General features: G+C 40.0%; 5 non-coding genes across 5 annotated transcripts; all 5 read right to left on the bottom strand.

Annotated features, from left to right (window-relative positions):
- Positions 1–2,081: 2,081 nt before the first annotated feature.
- LOC140550537 (U4 spliceosomal RNA) lies at positions 2,082–2,222 on the bottom strand. Its single transcript, XR_011979231.1, has one exon. It is a non-coding gene; the product is annotated as a U4 spliceosomal RNA (small nuclear RNA).
- A 2,429-nt stretch (positions 2,223–4,651) lies between these two features.
- On the bottom strand, positions 4,652–4,792 carry LOC140550366 (U4 spliceosomal RNA). Its single transcript, XR_011979071.1, has one exon. It is a non-coding gene; the product is annotated as a U4 spliceosomal RNA (small nuclear RNA).
- A 2,438-nt stretch (positions 4,793–7,230) lies between these two features.
- LOC140550367 (U4 spliceosomal RNA) lies at positions 7,231–7,371 on the bottom strand. The gene has a single exon (XR_011979072.1). It is a non-coding gene; the product is annotated as a U4 spliceosomal RNA (small nuclear RNA).
- Positions 7,372–9,794: 2,423 nt separating this feature from the next.
- Positions 9,795–9,935, bottom strand: LOC140550420 (U4 spliceosomal RNA). Its single transcript, XR_011979122.1, has one exon. It is a non-coding gene; the product is annotated as a U4 spliceosomal RNA (small nuclear RNA).
- A 2,437-nt stretch (positions 9,936–12,372) lies between these two features.
- Positions 12,373–12,513, bottom strand: LOC140550408 (U4 spliceosomal RNA). Its single transcript, XR_011979111.1, has one exon. It is a non-coding gene; the product is annotated as a U4 spliceosomal RNA (small nuclear RNA).
- Between the last annotated feature and the right edge of the window lie 1,553 nt (positions 12,514–14,066).

Below are 14,066 nucleotides of genomic sequence, written 5' to 3' on the forward strand. Positions count from 1 at the left end.
TTGGATTATTTCGTTCAAGATATTTATTGCTGCATTGCAAGAAAAAAAATGAATGGCAAGTAACATAAAACACCTCATATGCAATCATGAATTTCAGAAATGCAACGAAAATTGATGCTTATGTAAGATTAATGATGTTTGTGTTATGCATTTGTTTTAACAAAAGGGATTCTCCTAAGTCAGGCAGGGGAAGTGTTCAGAAAGTCTCTGCAGGGACCGCTTTGAATTTGGTGTATCCAAATCCCAGGCTGCTTTATGATGCCACCCCTGATTAAATCATTAAACTGTATCCGGTAGCTAAAACTGGTAAACAGAGGACCTCTAATTTAAAAAGGAGTGGAAAATGCTTCCTTTTTTCTGGTACCAACCTAGCCACTGTGTTTTGGACCAGCTGCCGGCGAGACAGGGTTGACTGCCCAGGAGCAACCACAGAATATGGTTTTGTGTAAAAAATATACCCATATGCATTTGTCGGTGAGTTCATGTCTGTGATTGTTATTTACTATTCAATTCTAAGTTGTGTGGAGAGTTCACCTGGGCTTGGAAGTAAAATAGTTTTAGTAAATGAAATAATGAAACAGTTCATTTAATTAGATGTATTATCTATATCACTGTGCTATGTTAACCAGCGATGAAAAAAAATAACAAATCAATACCTTAACAGGCGTGGTCTTTGTGCTCCATTAATTGACATTACCAGTTCATATAGGTGCCGAAAATTAGGAGATGTCGTGTTGACAGCAGTTACGGATCTGGGATTAGGATTTTATAAGTCCTATTTATGTGTATTTTGGGTGACAATATCTGATCCCAAATCCCAGATCCGCTTCATAGGTTTCTTTTTGCTTATGTTTTATCCTTTTGAAATGTGACGCAGTGAAACTTTCTGAGGGTTAAGCACGGGAGTTTTATATACGCTGTTTTAGGCTAGGATACTTTCTATTGTGAACACTGACTGTAACAGGTTTTCGCAGAAGCTTGTTCCGATAATCAAAAGAGCTGTCGCTGTACTTTCTATAGTGAACACTGAGTTTAACAGCTTTCCACATCCAATCAAAACAAATGTCGCTGTAATGGCTTAGCGGGTTCTACACGTGGACACCCCACTGTAGATAATTCGTGGTTTCCTAGTCCTTCTTATAAACCTCGGTGTTTATGTGACTCATTTGTTGTATTTGCCTGACTTGACCCTGGGTCTAGACGGGTTTCTCTGTGACGTCATCACAGAGGCGGTCGCGCACCCCCGGGACAGAAAGCGACAGAGAGCAGCAGCCTGCACGCTATTTAGCAAAAATAACAAAGGGTTGTCTTGCAGTAAACTACAAAAAACGCAGAGAAGATGGATGGTTTAATATTCAGAGGGAAACCGTAAAGAGAATTTAAATCGAAAAAAAAGAACAAATGAAAGCAAACAAACTGATCCAACTGAAACTGAATTTTATTATTGGGTCAAAAAGAAAACATTAGGAAATCTGCGATGATTCCAGCAGTTGACTGATCCAGTAACCCTGTGACTCGTGCCCTGTCAAGGGGGTTCTCCTGCCATACGTGCAATAATTTTGGATAGGCTCCGGTCCCACCGTGACTCCGAGCGGGAAGAAACAGAAAGTAAGATGAATGAGTAAGTTTGGTGCTAATGCTAAGCAGCTTGGCACTTAACAGAATTCGTTACAAAGCATAATGTGACATTTTGCTGCTTAACCCTTACTTCATTACTAGTCAGCTTTGATCTTGTACATTTGACCTAGAAACGAACCAGTAATAACAAACGCGAGGTCATGTTTAAAAACAATATAATCCTAGTGATGCACTTCGATATTACTGGAAGTCGATGTATATGAGTCTTAAAATGCAATGCTATTGTAAAAGTCTTATTTCATTAAGTTTTAGCTGTACAGGATCAAGCTATGAACTGGTCAACAACAGATTCCCACCTTGTGGTTGCGTGCTTATTAGACTCAAAGACCTCGCTTCTATTTTAAGTCCGAAAGTATATAAAACACTGCATTGCATGTACCACATCCCTAATGACGCCAACCAAAAAACACTCTAACAAACCTATTTTTAACCAGACTCGTCAGTCCCCGTAGAGACTGTCAAAAATTGCCAGTACCGACTATATTGCAAGTCGTTACGGCGGGGTATTGGGTAAAGTTTTCAACTAGCAATAATCGCGCCTCGGATAAACCTCATAGGCTACGATACTGCCACTGCGCAAAGCTGACTTCACGTTCCGTGGAGTTGAAGACTTTAGGGTCTGCGCTACTGATCTCACTGACGGTGTGTTCCCAAATCATGCTTAAAACCCTCTCAAACCACTAAACAAGGGGACTACACAACAGGTGAAGCTTTTTAACCAAAGTAATGTGCAAATCAACACTGCGAGCATTCATTTAGAAAAGTCCGCGTAAAGTTAACGAAAAGGCAGCGATGCATGTTGGGTAGCGAGAGGAGAGTGTTGGTAAATTAGAAGTAGAGGTAGGCATGAGTTTGGACAGTTAATTAGCATAGAAACATTGAGTAGGTTCCACAAAATAGCACTTTTCCTATCCTCTGAACAACAAGCCAGAAGATTAGCTTGGATTATTTCGTTCAAGATATTTATTGCTGCATTGCAAGAAAAAAAATGAATGGCAAGTAACATAAAACACCTCATATGCAATCATGAATTTCAGAAATGCAACGAAAATTGATGCTTATGTAAGATTAATGATGTTTGTGTTATGCATTTGTTTTAACAAAAGGGATTCTCCTAAGTCAGGCAGGGGAAGTGTTCAGAAAGTCTCTGCAGGGACCGCTTTGAATTTGGTGTATCCAAATCCCAGGCTGCTTTATGATGCCACCCCTGATTAAATCATTAAACTGTATCCGGTAGCTAAAACTGGTAAACAGAGGACCTCTAATTTAAAAAGGAGTGGAAAATGCTTCCTTTTTTCTGGTACCAACCTAGCCACTGTGTTTTGGACCAGCTGCCGGCGAGACAGGGTTGACTGCCCAGGAGCAACCACAGAATATGGTTTTGTGTAAAAAATATACCCATATGCATTTGTCGGTGAGTTCATGTCTGTGATTGTTATTTACTATTCAATTCTAAGTTGTGTGGAGAGTTCACCTGGGCTTGGAAGTAAAATAGTTTTAGTAAATGAAATAATGAAACAGTTCATTTAATTAGATGTATTATCTATATCACTGTGCTATGTTAACCAGCGATGAAAAAAAATAACAAATCAATACCTTAACAGGCGTGGTCTTTGTGCTCCATTAATTGACATTACCAGTTCATATAGGTGCCGAAAATTAGGAGATGTCGTGTTGACAGCAGTTACGGATCTGGGATTAGGATTTTATAAGTCCTATTTATGTGTATTTTGGGTGACAATATCTGATCCCAAATCCCAGATCCGCTTCATAGGTTTCTTTTTGCTTATGTTTTATCCTTTTGAAATGTGACGCAGTGAAACTTTCTGAGGGTTAAGCACGGGAGTTTTATATACGCTGTTTTAGGCTAGGATACTTTCTATTGTGAACACTGACTGTAACAGGTTTTCGCAGAAGCTTGTTCCGATAATCAAAAGAGCTGTCGCTGTACTTTCTATAGTTAACACTGAGTTTAACAGCTTTCCACATCCAATCAAAACAAATGTCGCTGTAATGGCTTAGCGGGTTCTACACGTGGACACCCCACTGTAGATAATTCGTGGTTTCCTAGTCCTTCTTATAAACCTCGGTGTTTATGTGACTCATTTGTTGTATTTGCCTGACTTGACCCTGGGTATAGACGGGTTTCTCTGTGACGTCATCACAGAGGCGGTCGCGCACCCCCGGGACAGAAAGCGACAGAGAGCAGCAGCCTGCACGCTTTTGAGCAAAAATAACAAAGGGTTGTCTTGCAGTAAACTACAAAAAACGCAGAGAAGATGGATGGTTTAATATTCAGAGGGAAACCGTAAAGAGAATTTAAATCGAAAAAAAAGAACAAATGAAAGTAAACAAACTGATCCAACTGAAACTGAATTTTATTATTGGGTCAAAAAGAAAACATTAGGAAATCTGCGATGATTCCAGCAGTTGACTGATCCAGTAACCCTGTGACTCGTGCCCTGTCAAGGGGGTTCTCCTGCCATACGTGCAATAATTTTGGATAGGCTCCGGTCCCACCGTGACTCCGAGCGGGAAGAAACAGAAAGTAAGATGAATGAGTAAGTTTGGTGCTAATGCTAAGCAGCTTGGCACTTAACAGAATTCGTTACAAAGCATAATGTGACATTTTGCTGCTTAACCCTTACTTCATTACTAGTCAGCTTTGATCTTGTACATTTGACCTAGAAACGAACCAGTAATAACAAACGCGAGGTCATGTTTAAAAACAATATAATCCTAGTGATGCACTTCGATATTACTGGAAGTCGATGCATATGAGTCTTAAAATGCAATGCTATTGTAAAAGTCTTATTTCATTAAGTTTTAGCTGTACAGGATCAAGCTATGAACTGGTCAACAACAGATTGTGGTTGCGTGCTTATTAGACTCAAAGACCTCGCTTCTATTTTAAGTCCGAAAGTATATAAAACACTGCATTGCATGTACCACATCCCTAATGACGCCAACCAAAAAACACTCTAACAAACCTATTTTTAACCAGACTTGTCAGTCCCCGTAGAGACTGTCAAAAATTGCCAGTACCGACTATATTGCAAGTCGTTACGGCGGGGTATTGGGTAAAGTTTTCAACTAGCAATAATCGCGCCTCGGATAAACCTCATAGGCTACGATACTGCCACTGCGCAAAGCTGACTTCACGCTCCGTGGAGTTGAAGACTTTAGGGTCTGCGCTACTGATCTCACTGACGGTGTGTTCCCAAATCATGCTTAAAACCCTCTCAAACCACTAAACAAGGGGACTACACAACAGGTGAAGCTTTTTAACCAAAGTAATGTGCAAATCAACACTGCGAGCATTCATTTAGAAAAGTCCGCGTAAAGTTAACGAAAAGGCAGCGATGCATGTTGGGTAGCAAGAGGAGAGTATTGGTAAATTAGAAGTAGAGGTAGGTATGAGTTTGGACAGTTAATTAGCATAGAAACATTGAGTAGGTTCCACAAAATAGCCCTTTTCCTATCCTCTGAACAACAAGCCAGAAGATTAGCTTGGATTATTTCGTTCAAGATATTTATTGCTGCATTGCAAGAAAAAAAAATGAATGGCAAGTAACATAAAACACCTCATATGCAATCATGAATTTCAGAAATGCAACGAAAATTGATGCTTATGTAAGATTAATGATGTTTGTGTTATGCATTTGTTTTAACAAAAGGGATTCTCCTAAGTCAGGCAGGGGAAGTGTTCAGAAAGTCTCTGCAGGGACCGCTTTGAATTTGGTGTATCCAAATCCCAGGCTGCTTTATGATGCCACCCCTGATTAAATCATTAAACTGTATCCGGTAGCTAAAACTGGTAAACAGAGGACCTCTAATTTAAAAAGGAGTGGAAAATGCTTCCTTTTTTCTGGTACCAACCTAGCCACTGTGTTTTGGACCAGCTGCCGGCGAGACAGGGTTGACTGCCCAGGAGCAACCACAGAATATGGTTTTGTGTAAAAAATATATCCATATGCATTTGTCGGTGAGTTCATGTCTGTGATTGTTATTTACTATTCAATTCTAAGTTGTGTGGAGAGTTCACCTGGGCTTGGAAGTAAAATAGTTTTAGTAAATGAAATAATGAAACAGTTCATTTAATTAGATGTATTATCTATATCACTGTGCTATGTTAACCAGCGATGAAAAAAAATAACAAATCAATACCTTAACAGGCGTGGTCTTTGTGCTCCATTAATTGACATTACCAGTTCATATAGGTGCCGAAAATTAGGAGATGTCGTGTTGACAGCAGTTACGGATCTGGGATTAGGATTTTATAAGTCCTATTTATGTGTATTTTGGGTGACAATATCTGATCCCAAATCCCAGATCCGCTTCATAGGTTTCTTTTTGCTTATGTTTTATCCTTTTGAAATGTGACGCAGTGAAACTTTCTGAGGGTTAAGCACGGGAGTTTTATATACGCTGTTTTAGGCTAGGATACTTTCTATTGTGAACACTGACTGTAACAGGTTTTCGCAGAAGCTTGTTCCGATAATCAAAAGAGCTGTCGCTGTACTTTCTATAGTGAACACTGAGTTTAACAGCTTTCCACATCCAATCAAAACAAATGTCGCTGTAATGGCTTAGCGGGTTCTACACGTGGACACCCCACTGTAGATAATTCGTGGTTTCCTAGTCCTTCTTATAAACCTCGGTGTTTATGTGACTCATTTGTTGTATTTGCCTGACTTGACCCTGGGTATAGACGGGTTTCTCTGTGACGTCATCACAGAGGCGGTCGCGCACCCCCGGGACAGAAAGCGACAGAGAGCAGCAGCCTGCACGCTATTTAGCAAAAATAACAAAGGGTTGTCTTGCAGTAAACTACAAAAAACGCAGAGAAGATGGATGGTTTAATATTCAGAGGGAAACCGTAAAGAGAATTTAAATCGAAAAAAAAGAACAAATGAAAGCAAACAAACTGATCCAACTGAAACTGAATTTTATTATTGGGTCAAAAAGAAAACATTAGGAAATCTGCGATGATTCCAGCAGTTGACTGATCCAGTAACCCTGTGACTCGTGCCCTGTCAAGGGGGTTCTCCTGCCATACGTGCAATAATTTTGGATAGGCTCCGGTCCCACCGTGACTCCGAGCGGGAAGAAACAGAAAGTAAGATGAATGAGTAAGTTTGGTGCTAATGCTAAGCAGCTTGGCACTTAATAGAATTCGTTACAAAGCATAATGTGACATTTTGCTGCTTAACCCTTACTTCATTACTAGTCAGCTTTGATCTTGTACATTTGACCTAGAAACGAACCAGTAATAACAAACGCGAGGTCATGTTTAAAAACAATATAATCCTAGTGATGCACTTCGATATTACTGGAAGTCGATGTATATGAGTCTTAGAAAGCAATGCTATTGTAAAAGTCTTATTTCATTAAGTTTTAGCTGTACAGGACCAAGCTATGAACTGGTCAACAACAGATTCCCCCCTTGTAGTTGCGTACTTATTAGACTCAAAGACCTCGCTTCTATTTTAAGTCCGAAAGTATATAAAACACTGCATTGCATGTACCACATCCCTAATGACGCCAACCAAAAAACACTCTAACAAACTTATTTTTAACCAGACTCGACAGTCCCCGTAGAGACTGTCAAAAATTGCCAGTACCGACTATATTGCAAGTCGTTACGGCGGGGTATTGGGTAAAGTTTTCAACTAGCAATAATCGCGCCTCGGATAAACCTCATAGGCTACGATACTGCCACTGCGCAAAGCTGATTTCACGTTCCGTAGAGTTGAAGACTTTAGGGTCTGCGCTACTGACCTCACTGACGGTGTGTTCCCAAATCATGCTTAAAACCCTCTCAAACCACTAAACAAGGGGACTACACAACAGGTGAAGCTTTTTAACCAAAGTAATGTGCAAATCAACACTGCGAGCATTCATTTAGAAAAGTCCGCGTAAAGTTAACGAAAAGGCAGCGATGCATGTTGGGTAGCGAGAGGAGAGTGTTGGTAAATTAGAAGTAGAGGTAGGCATGAGTTTGGACAGTTAATTAGCATAGAAACATTGAGTAGGTTCCACAAAATAGCCCTTTTCCTATCCTCTGAACAACAAGCCAGAAGATCAGCTTGGATTATTTCGTTCAAGATATTTATTGCTGCATTGCAAGAAAAAAAATGAATGGCAAGTAACATAAAACACCTCATATGCAATCATGAATTTCAGAAATGCAACGAAAATTGATGCTTATGTAAGATTAATGATGTTTGTGTTATGCATTTGTTTTAACAAAAGGGATTCTCCTAAGTCAGGCAGGGGAAGTGTTCAGAAAGTCTCTGCAGGGACCGCTTTGAATTTGGTGTATCCAAATCCCAGGCTGCTTTATGATGCCACCCCTGATTAAATCATTAAACTGTATCCGGTAGCTAAAACTGGTAAACAGAGGACCTCTAATTTAAAAAGGAGTGGAAAATGCTTCCTTTTTTCTGGTACCAACCTAGCCACTGTGTTTTGGACCAGCTGCCGGCGAGACAGGGTTGACTGCCCAGGAGCAACCACAGAATATGGTTTTGTGTAAAAAATATACCCATATGCATTTGTCGGTGAGTTCATGTCTGTGATTGTTATTTACTATTCAATTCTAAGTTGTGTGGAGAGTTCACCTGGGCTTGGAAGTAAAATAGTTTTAGTAAATGAAATAATGAAACAGTTCATTTAATTAGATGTATTATCTATATCACTGTGCTATGTTAACCAGCGATGAAAAAAAATAACAAATCAATACCTTAACAGGCGTGGTCTTTGTGCTCCATTAATTGACATTACCAGTTCATATAGGTGCCGAAAATTAGGAGATGTCGTGTTGACAGCAGTTACGGATCTGGGATTAGGATTTTATAAGTCCTATTTATGTGTATTTTGGGTGACAATATCTGATCCCAAATCCCAGATCCGCTTCATAGGTTTCTTTTTGCTTATGTTTTATCCTTTTGAAATGTGACGCAGTGAAACTTTCTGAGGGTTAAGCACGGGAGTTTTATATTCGCTGTTTTAGGCTAGGATACTTTCTATTGTGAACACTGACTGTAACAGGTTTTCGCAGAAGCTTGTTCCGATAATCAAAGGAGCTGTCGCTGTACTTTCTATAGTGAACACTGAGTTTAACAGCTTTCCACATCCAATCAAAACAAATGTCGCTGTAATGGCTTAGCGGGTTCTACACGTGGACACCCCACTGTAGATAATTCGTGGTTTCCTAGTCCTTCTTATAAACCTCGGTGTTTATGTGACTCATTTGTTGTATTTGCCTGACTTGACCCTGGGTATAGACGGGTTTCTCTGTGACGTCATCACAGAGGCGGTCGCGCACCCCCGGGACAGAAAGCGACAGAGAGCAGCAGCCTGCACGCTATTGAGCAAAAATAACAAAGGGTTGTCTTGCAGTAAACTACAAAAAACGCAGAGAAGATGGATGGTTTAATATTCAGAGGGAAACCGTAAAGAGAATTTAAATCGAAAAAAAAGAACAAATGAAAGCAAACAAACTGATCCAACTGAAACTGAATTTTATTATTGGGTCAAAAAGAAAACATTAGGAAATCTGCGATGATTCCAGCAGTTGACTGATCCAGTAACCCTGTGACTCGTGCCCTGTCAAGGGGGTTCTCCTGCCATACGTGCAATAATTTTGGATAGGCTCCGGTCCCACCGTGACTCCGAGCGGGAAGAAACAGAAAGTAAGATGAATGAGTAAGTTTGGTGCTAATGCTAAGCAGCTTGGCACTTAACAGAATTCGTTACAAAGCATAATGTGACATTTTGCTGCTTAACCCTTACTTCATTACTAGTCAGCTTTGATCTTGTACATTTGACCTAGAAACGAACCAGTAATAACAAACGCGAGGTCATGTTTAAAAACAATATAATCCTAGTGATGCACTTCGATATTACTGGAAGTCGATGTATATGAGTCTTAGAAAGCAATGCTATTGTAAAAGTCTTATTTCATTAAGTTTTAGCTGTACAGGACCAAGCTATGAACTGGTCAACAACAGATTCACCCCTTGTAGTTGCGTGCTTATTAGACTCAAAGACCTCGCTTCTATTTTCAGTCCGAAAGAATATAAAACACTGCATTGCATGTACCACATCCCTAATGACGCCAACCAAAAAACACTCTAACAAACCTATTTTTAACCCCGTAGAGACTGTCAAAAATTGCCAGTACCGACTATATTGCAAGTCGTTACGGCGGGGTATTGGGTAAAGTTTTCAACTAGCAATAATCGCGCCTCGGATAAACCTCATAGGCTACGATACTGCCACTGCGCAAAGCTGACTTCACGTTCCGTGGAGTTGAAGACTTTAGGGTCTGCGCTACTGACCTCACTGACGGTGTGTTCCCAAATCATGCTTAAAACCCTCTCAAACCACTAAACAAGGGGACTACACAACAGGTGAAGCTTTTTAACCAAAGTAATGTGCAAATCAACACTGCGAGCATTCATTTAGAAAAGTCCGCGTAAAGTTAACGAAAAGGCAGCGATGCATGTTGGGTAGCGAGAGGAGAGTGTTGGTAAATTAGAAGTAGAGGTAGGTATGAGTTTGGACAGTTAATTAGCATAGAAACATTGAGTAGGTTCCACAAAATAGCCCTTTTCCTATCCTCTGAACAACAAGCCAGAAGATCAGCTTGGATTATTTCGTTCAAGATATTTATTGCTGCATTGCAAGAAAAAAAATGAATGGCAAGTAACATAAAACACCTCATATGCAATCATGAATTTCAGAAATGCAACGAAAATTGATGCTTATGTAAGATTAATGATGTTTGTGTTATGCATTTGTTTTAACAAAAGGGATTCTCCTAAGTCAGGCAGGGGAAGTGTTCAGAAAGTCTCTGCAGGGACCGCTTTGAATTTGGTGTATCCAAATCCCAGGCTGCTTTATGATGCCACCCCTGATTAAATCATTAAACTGTATCCGGTAGCTAAAACTGGTAAACAGAGGACCTCTAATTTAAAAAGGAGTGGAAAATGCTTCCTTTTTTCTGGTACCAACCTAGCCACTGTGTTTTGGACCAGCTGCAGGCGAGACAGGGTTGACTGCCCAGGAGCAACCACAGAATATGGTTTTGTGTAAAAAATATACCCATATGCATTTGTCGGTGAGTTCATATCTGTGATTGTTATTTACTATTCAATTCTAAGTTGTGTGGAGAGTTCACCTGGGCTTGGAAGTGAAATAGTTTTAGTAAATGAAATAATGAAACAGTTCATTTAATTAGACGTATTATCTATATCACTGTGCTATGTTAACCAGCGATGAAAAAAAATAACAAATCAATACCTTAACAGGCGTGGTCTTTGTGCTCCATTAATTGACATTACCAGTTCATATAGGTGCCGAAAATTAGGAGATGTCGTGTTGACAGCAGTTACGGATCTGGGATTAGGATTTTATAAGTCCTATTTATGTGTATTTTGGGTGACAATATCTGATCCCAAATCCCAGATCCGCTTCATAGGTTTCTTTTTGCTTATGTTTTATCCTTTTGAAATGTGACGCAGTGAAACTTTCTGAGGGTTAAGCACGGGAGTTTTATATACGCTGTTTTAGGCTAGGATACTTTCTATTGTGAACACTGACTGTAACAGGTTTTCGCAGAAGCTTGTTCCGATAATCAAAAGAGCTGTCGCTGTACTTTCTATAGTGAACACTGAGTTTAACAGCTTTCCACATCCAATCAAAACAAATGTCGCTGTAATGGCTTAGCGGGTTCTACACGTGGACACCCCACTGTAGATAATTCGTGGTTTCCTAGTCCTTCTTATAATCCTCGGTGTTTATGTGACTCATTTGTTGTATTTGCCTGACTTGACCCTGGGTATAGACGGGTTTCTCTGTGACGTCATCACAGAGGCGGTCGCGCACCCCCGGGACAGAAAGCGACAGAGAGCAGCAGCCTGCACGCTATTGAGCAAAAATAACAAAGGGTTGTCTTGCAGTAAACTACAAAAAACGCAGAGAAGATGGATGGTTTAATATTCAGAGGGAAACCGTAAAGAGAATTTAAATCGAAAAAAAAGAACAAATGAAAGCAAACAAACTGATCCAACTGAAACTGAATTTTATTATTGGGTCAAAAAGAAAACATTAGGAAATCTGCGATGATTCCAGCAGTTGAATGATCCAGTAACCCTGTGACTCGTGCCCTGTCAAGGGGGTTCTCCTGCCATACGTGCAATAATTTTGGATAGGCTCCGGTCCCACCGTGACTCCGAGCGGGAAGAAACAGAAAGTAAGATGAATGAGTAAGTTTGGTGCTAATGCTAAGCAGCTTGGCACTTAACAGAATTCGTTACAAAGCATAATGTGACATTTTGCTGCTTAACCCTTACTTCATTACTAGTCAGCTTTGATCTTGTACATTTGACCTAGAAACGAACCAGTAATAACAAACGCGAGGTCATGTTTAAAAACAATATAATCCTAGTGATGCACTTCGATATTACTGGAAGTCGATGTATATGAGTCTTAGGAAGCAATGCTATTGTAAAAGTCTTATTTCATTAAGTTTTAGCTGTACAGGATCAAGCTATGAACTGGTCAACAACAGATTCCCCCCTTGTGGTTGCGTGCTTATTAGACTCAAAGACCTCGCTTCTATTTTCAGTCCGAAAGTATATAAAACACTGCATTGCATGTACCACATCCCTAATGACGCCAACCAAAAAACACTCTAACAAACCTATTTTTAACCAGACTCATCAGTCCCCGTAGAGACTGTCAAAAATTGCCAGTACCGACTATATTGCAAGTCGTCACGGCGGGGTATTGGGTAAAGTTTTCAACTAGCAATAATCGCGCCTCGGATAAACCTCATAGGCTACGATACTGCCACTGCGCAAAGCTGACTTCACGTTCCGTGGAGTTGAAGACTTTAGGGTTGCGCTACTGACCTCACTGACGGTGTGTTCCCAAATCATGCTTAAAACCCTCTCAAACCACTAAACAAGGGGACTACACAACAGGTGAAGCTTTTTAACCAAAGTAATGTGCAAATCAACACTGCGAGCATTCATTTAGAAAAGTCCGCGTAAAGTTAACGAAAAGGCAGCGATGCATGTTGGGTAGCGAGAGGAGAGTGTTGGTAAATTAGAAGTAGAGGTAGGTATGAGTTTGGACAGTTAATTAGCATAGAAACATGGAGTAGGTTCCACAAAATAGCCCTTTTCCTATCCTCTGAACAACAAGCCAGAAGATCAGCTTGGATTATTTCGTTCAAGATATTTATTGCTGCATTGCAAGAAAAAAAAAATGAATGGCAAGTAACATAAAACACCTCATATGCAATCATGAATTTCAGAAATGCAACGAAAATTGATGCTTATGTAAGATTAATGATGTTTGTGTTATGCATTTGTTTTAACAAAAGGGATTCTCCTAAGTCAGGCAGGGGAAGTGTTCAGAAAGTCTCTGCAGGGACCGCTTTGAATTTGGTGTATCCAAATCCCAGGCTGCTTTATGATGCCACCCCTGATTAAATCATTAAACTGTATCCGGTAGCTAAAACTGGTAAACAGAGGACCTCTAATTTAAAAAGGAGTGGAAAATGCTTCCTTTTTTCTGGTACCAACCTAGCCACTGTGTTTTGGACCAGCTGCAGGCGAGACAGGGTTGACTGCCCAGGAGCAACCACAGAATATGGTTTTGTGTAAAAAATATACCCATATGCATTTGTCGGTGAGTTCATATCTGTGATTGTTATTTACTATTCAATTCTAAGTTGTGTGGAGAGTTCACCTGGGCTTGGAAGTGAAATAGTTTTAGTAAATGAAATAATGAAACAGTTCATTTAATTAGACGTATTATCTATATCACTGTGCTATGTTAACCAGCGATGAAAAAAAATAACAAATCAATACCTTAACAGGCGTGGTCTTTGTGCTCCATTAATTGACATTACCAGTTCATATAGGTGCCGAAAATTAGGAGATGTCGTGTTGACAGCAGTTACGGATCTGGGATTAGGATTTTATAAGTCCTATTTATGTGTATTTTGGGTGACAATATCTGATCCCAAATCCCAGATCCGCTTCATAGGTTTCTTTTTGCTTATGTTTTATCCTTTTGAAATGTGACGCAGTGAAACTTTCTGAGGGTTAAGCACGGGAGTTTTATATACGCTGTTGTAGGCTAGGATACTTTCTATTGTGAACACTGACTGTAACAGGTTTTCGCAGAAGCTTGTTCCGATAATCAAAAGAGCTGTCGCTGTACTTTCTATAGTGAACACTGAGTTTAACAGCTTTCCACATCCAATCAAAACAAATGTCGCTGTAATGGCTTAGCGGGTTCTACACGTGGACACCCCACTGTAGATAATTCGTGGTTTCCTAGTCCTTCTTATAAACCTCGGTGTTTATGTGACTCATTTGTTGTATTTGCCTGACTTGACCCTGGGT

The sequence above is a fragment of the Salminus brasiliensis genome, chromosome 2 (genome assembly GCF_030463535.1).
Source record: "Salminus brasiliensis chromosome 2, fSalBra1.hap2, whole genome shotgun sequence".
Classification (NCBI taxonomy): Eukaryota; Metazoa; Chordata; class Actinopteri; order Characiformes; family Bryconidae; genus Salminus; species Salminus brasiliensis.